The sequence below is a fragment of the Ornithodoros turicata genome, chromosome 4 (assembly GCF_037126465.1).
Source record: "Ornithodoros turicata isolate Travis chromosome 4, ASM3712646v1, whole genome shotgun sequence".
Taxonomy (NCBI): domain Eukaryota; kingdom Metazoa; phylum Arthropoda; class Arachnida; order Ixodida; family Argasidae; genus Ornithodoros; species Ornithodoros turicata.
The window spans coordinates 45,886,521-45,892,861 of NC_088204.1; the positions used below are offsets into that span (position 1 = coordinate 45,886,521).

General features: G+C 41.7%; 1 long non-coding RNA gene across 1 annotated transcript; it reads right to left on the reverse strand.

Annotated features, from left to right (window-relative positions):
• Positions 1 to 607: 607 nt before the first annotated feature.
• Positions 608 to 2,699, reverse strand: LOC135393092 (uncharacterized). The gene is made up of 2 exons (XR_010422443.1): positions 2,035 to 2,699; positions 608 to 1,141 (listed from the first exon to the last, which is right to left on the reverse strand). It is a non-coding gene; the product is annotated as an uncharacterized LOC135393092 (long non-coding RNA).
• Positions 2,700 to 6,341: the final 3,642 nt, after the last annotated feature.

A 6,341-nucleotide genomic window follows, 5' to 3' on the forward strand; every position in this document is an offset into this window, starting at 1 on the left:
CAGACTTGTAGAAATGTATATATTGATGTCAGCAAATTTTCATTTTTTGCTTGCTGCAAGTTTTTCTCATTGCTTTTTCTTTGCAGTCACAGCATATTATAATTATTAGTTTGTTCCTGGAGGGTTAAGTAACCTGGGGGCATATCTGTATTTGTAGGCTATACTCATGTCTTGTGTATAAGAGGAGTAAATAAGAATTTTCATCAGTTTCAGCTGAAGCATAAGAAGTTTCAGCTGAACTGTGTTCATAACCTTTAATATACTTCTTATTGACCAGGTTTCCAAATGCCAATTAATATTTGAACTGAGATTGGGATTTAGCACTTAATTAACTCTGTTTTGCTACAAGGAGTACTTGTAACTGATTCATTATCATGTCAACAACTAACATTTGTAAAGGAGGAATTGAGGGCTGACTTCAAGTATTAGCAACCCTTGATTTGGGTTCAAAGTTTACCATAGCATTGGTGTGGGCAATAGTACTCCAAAATGGCTAAATAATTTATTGTGTAAGTTCTCTGTTACTGTAATTGAGATGTACTTTTGTAAATACTTGTGACAGCCCTGCAAATTGAAACTGGCTTCAGTGTACAGAACAGACACATCATAACGTTTAATTGAAATATAATGTAAGAGCAGAAGCAACATTTTGTCACAACTCAAACTATATCTTTCTTTGAAAGATGAAAGTCACTGAAAAGGTTAACTAGCTGTAGGACTCGAACCCACATCTTCTGGATTGCCGGTCCAGGGCTCTACCAATTGAGCTAAGCTAACACGCCTTCTCAGCGACTTCCAGGGTGCGTCATCTGAAGGGACAAACCAGCCACTCTCTCTCACTCATCCTCCTTTCACTCTTACATTTTTGCTCACTCATACACACATTCATACGACGGGATTGACGCAGGCGGCAACTGTTGAACATGAAAGAACTGATGTTTTGAGGCTTTTAGGACTCGAACCCACATCTTCTGTATTGCATCCTGATTTGCATGTATTTGTCTCTTCTATGTTGTTCCAGCCTCAGAACATCAGTTCTTTCATGTTCTATATCTTTCTTCTTTATTGTCCAGGGATTTAGGAAACAGAGTAGGACTTCCTGCCCTCTGATGTTTTGCCATGCTTGATAGAGTTGTAAAACCTGCAACAGTATAAACAAGAGAAGTATAAACAGTTTTGTCTTTCTCTTTTGAATTTAACAAGCAACCATTTGTGCACTTTTGTATCCTCTCTTGATGAAAAGATTACAGGAACAGTAATGCTGCAGATAGATCCAACAATGACTTGTCATCTTGATGAAGATGAGAACGTTTCTTCACGTGTGCTAAACGAGACGAAATAATTGTACAATGAAGGTTGTACAAAAACAGAAAATCTCAGTCGACTAAAATTTTATGTATGTCGATGTCACCACATCGTGTAGTTTGAATCCAAAAGTAGGACTAGGCAAGGTTGTTTGTTTTTGTTGGTAGGTTGTTGGCATGTTGATGTGCTATACCGTTATAGCACATCGATATAGATGAGGAGCAAACACAGTAGACAGCGTGATGGCTGCACACTCTTCAACAAGAAACCGAAAGCATGAGTAGAAAGAGGCAGTGCCCATGCAACGCACGGAGAACCACATTAATCTCTGAGAAGGTAGGATTGAAACGACCGCTGTGTCTGAGATAGGGGAACTCTGCAAATTTAGGACCAACATGATGTGGTAACCTTGCATGGCTCACTGCAGCTGTGACACATTTTGAACAATTCCAGTAGTGGGGCTTCAAAGACAATGAACTTTCGCTGTTTCACTGGGCATTTAAGTGCAGAGGGTGCATCTCTAGCAAATTTATTAGCGTTCCTTAGTCATAACTATGCCTCAACAGGAAGTATTCCTCTACCCATCAAACAAGCTAGTAGTTCTCATCGGTTTCTTCTCCTACTGTTGACGACATACTGATGTTCTGTACCTGTCCAATGACTCCAAAAATGGCACAAAGTCTGCATCACGTAACAAATCTAGTGCTTCCATCTGTGGACTTTACATACCTGCTTTCAGCTATTTCTGTCATGTCAACTTGAGTGCCTGGATCACACACACAAGAAGCAGCCTGACGCCACTTCAACACTGAAAGGCCCCTAAAATTAAATTTGTAGATGTTGACAATGTTCAGTACGGGACAAGTAGGATAACATAAGTTAAATGGAATACGTCATCGCCATATTATAATTTATATATGTGTGACACCTGTACTGTCAGGGACACTTCTAACTTTCTACTCGTTTCCGTGGCCTCGCTCCGATAAGCGCCATACTAGCGGAGAAGGTCGCAAACAAAAAGTGGGCTCGTCTGGGGGTGGCCGCAAGGTATCTCATTGCCGCACGAAGGCATTGGAAGGACCGAGTAAAAAATAAAGAAAAACGTAACAAGGGAAAGCAGACGGCGTGAAAAGGAATTATATCACTAGCTTAACCTGTTGTCACGTGCCGTGCCCTGTTTTATAAGGAGCAAGAAGATCGCGCTTTGTTATCGCGTGCGGCAATCACTGATCTCTATGTATAAGCCCGAATCCCATAACAAGCGACACGCGGCAGATACACGCGAGAAGCGACAAAATCGACGTCACTGCCGCCACACGAGCGTCAAAAAAGCTTTGTCGCGGCTCAATATTTCTGCATCTACTCCCAGTAGATGTTTGTAGCATGGGTAGCATGTCGCTGAGTTCGTTGCCTGTTGTTTGACAAAACCAGCTAGATTTGGCGGCGTGAAACAAGAACTGAACGCGTGGGCAAGGGAGAGGGTGGAGAGAGCAACCAACAAAACTAGCAGACGAAGAAGTGGGCGGGGCGTTGGGTACTTCAACCGCAGCGCCACTGCGTTACGGCGAATATTACATAGCAACTTCATTACAATGTCTCCTCGTTTTGACGAATGAAATACTATTTTTGGTATATTTATGGCAATTTACAACTTAGCTCGAATAAAATAAGCATTGCTTCTCCAAAAACATCATTTCTCGGTGACGAAATGTCGCTCCTCAAATGGACCAGGAAGTCGCGCCATGACCAGACGCGACAGCGACAAATCCTGCAGCGCGTCGCTTGTCGCTTGTTATGGGGTCCGCGCTTAAAGGCTGGATGGCGCATGGGAGAGGGGCGTGCATTCGGGCCGCCATGTTGGGAGGCCCTAAAGCGCTGTGTGTGCCCATAGAAAACAATGGGAGGCAACGGAGATTGTGAGTATTTATTGCGCTGCAGGCGTTGATCGTTGTTTGTCATCACACAATTTTGTAAGGTGCCAGTATACTGATGTATCCTAACAGTGTTTCACGGGTGTCCTGCCGTTCGATTCTTAATTACGTTATGTTTTGCATTCCGAAACTAGACCGTCACTGCAGTGCAGCGCTGGGGATTGTACTACAGCACGTTTCCCAGCCAATATTTCAATAAGAACGATGTGAGGTAAACAACAACCATGTATATAATATCCCGTGCTGCGTTCTGGACGAAAATTGTTCCATAACGAACGGTCCGGGAAAGATATACTCGCAGGCAGAAAGAGATCGTTCTGTAGAATCACAGCCGTTGTTTTAGCCGTGTATGCGTTTAGTATGATTTATATCAAGCAGCGCCGCAGAAAGAGTGTTTTATTGAACGACTGCGGTGCTTTGCCTCGCAAATATGGACACACCGAAGCAGCCCAAATACGTTGTGAGCGTGATCTAATTGCTTCACGCAATTAGAACACGCTCGTTAGGACAGTTAATCAGGTAGTGATGTAAGCTTAATCAATTAAGATACTTAAAAGTGGTAACACCTCCTTGAGACACAAGATTTACCTCTTTTTGAAGTACAGCCCTTCTATGTTTATTTGTTTCTTCCTTCATTTGTTCTGATTATTTGCAGGCGCGGTTGTGCCAAACTGAATGTCCTTCTCGAGTACTCACATGCTTTTGCTGAATACAACTGCAGCGTGAGCAAGACAGCTTACGGACGGGGGCCTGCTATCCAGTGCTGACTTTGTCATGCTTGTTATGTGGAGCACGTTCGAAAAAAATGCAGCTGCACATCTGAAACTCCAATCAGTATCATCGTCATCTAAAAGGGAGCGTCGTAGCACCGTTGTGAGACCAGACACGCTTTCTGAATATCTTCTATGGCACCTTCCGCAGTTTGCACAATTTTGTTCAGCATCGAAGTCTCTCATAGGAAACACTTTGCATTAACTGTGACTCCCATCTTACATTTCGATGTGCAAGGACCATGTTGCACTACACACGTATGGTCTGCAAATTGCAACAGGACGATTTGGAGCTTGAAACAGTTGTGATTTTGTCATTTTGGCTCTCGTGTACCCCGTCTGTGAAACGTAAACAAAAAAGTCTAACACGATATGCTTTTGTAAAGAAGATGACTGATGATGAGTAAAGAGAACATACATTTTTCAAGTTCAACATTTATTTCTTGCACTTATGCGTTTCAGGATACAATGAACGTGCAGGGAGGTCGCAAAAGACTACGTTTATCGTTTTGTGACCTTCCTACAATGACAATGTATATTTTAGGAATGACATTGGACAGGTACACTCTCTAAATTTGTAGCACTCAATTTTAGGTTGGAATGAGCAATGAAGAGCAACTTCCCTCCTGATATTTTCTCATATATGCTGAATTTCAAATTTAATGTGGTCAAATATGTGATAGTATAATAATATATATAAGAATAATAATATATAAGAATATAATATGTGATAAATGAATGTGATCAACAGTAGATGTAAACAACATCAGTAGCCAGAGAAGTGCATTCTCAAGAATTTTCTACTTACAATTATCACAGTTTCCTGACAAGTTTTAATTTCTGAGAGTGTAAGTTTTAATTTCTGAGGCGGCATAGATCTACAGCAGTTAATACAAGGTATTATATACTGTGAATACCTTTAAAAATCCCATGTGACACATATGCTTTTACTTTCTGGAGGTGCTGTGGTAATCAAAGTTTCTGGGCATTACGCAGGTTCTGCACCCATTTCTTGAGTATGTCGAGGCAGCTGTGAAGTAACCTGTATTGATGATGATTATTCCACTTTTTCTGGTGCATCGACAACAAAGGTTATAATACATCAGAACATTGGTTTGGATGCAACTAGCTAAAATAAATACGTTTAATAAATGCATTGGACAAATGTTAAAACATCAGTTTAAAACCGGGTTTACAATCCTTGTATCTTCTAAAAATTGAAAAGATTAAAAACTATTCTAAAAAGAACTATAATTATTATATTGCTGGGTGAAGGAGCCTAAGGTGTATAAGATGTGTTTCAGATGTGAACATGTTAGAAAATGTGCAAAATTGAGGGAGGCTAACCACAGCGCGTGCACTGAGGTGGTTCCTTCCTGTAAAGTAGAAACCCGTGGATGAGGAACATGATACTTACCTGTACACTCAGTCGCATCACACTGCATAGACGATCCTCTGAGTAGCCCCATGAGGAAATCTGTATTGAGAGACCACTTTTGACTTAAAAACTGCTACAAATAGCACGACACGCTACAAATTATTATTATCGCAACACGCTGACGATATAGCTCAGACACGAAGGCGGTACTCAAGTCGCGCCACACCACCGTTACGTAGGATTCTTTCTCACAAATCAAACCAAGGCACAAAACAATACCAATACATGAAAAAGGGTGACAATCTTGGTCTCATTATGACGTAATACCGAACTTGTGCGCGAAGGTAATTCAAAGAAATGAATGTGCACTTGCTTCCGTAGAGAACACCGTGTACCATGCTAGCAATGCATGCAGAAAAGCGCTCGAGTGTTCGCACATATATTGATGACAACACTATCAGTGTAGTGTAACACGTTTTCCCAAGCATATTATGCACTCAAACATTTGCCGCCTGGTAAAATGCAAGTGTGTTCGATTGAACCTCGGAAGAGTTGTCAAACGGAAGGCGCTAAAACCTGACGGGTATCATTTGGGTGCACATACGTGCTCCTACGCGTTAGGTGCGGATGTAGTTCCCTGGTTGGCGCAAGTTTACAATTCTCACTCGACTGGTCCATGGCGTCGGTGCGTCGGTGTTCCGGCGTGTTGTGTGGTGTGGTCTTTATTTCTCGGATCTTGTCGCGTGCAGGTAGGCAATCTTTTGACTTTTCGTGTTCAAGTTAAGCGGAAGTTCGGGAAGCGATTGAACAGAAATTATACCCGTCAAGTTTTAAGCGTCGACGGAATTTACAAAGTAAAATGTCGAGTGGTGGTTACGATAACTTGAGAAATGATACCGTCAGGTTATAAGAAGATCGGGACGTGATTGAACAGAAATGATACCCGTCAGGTTTTAA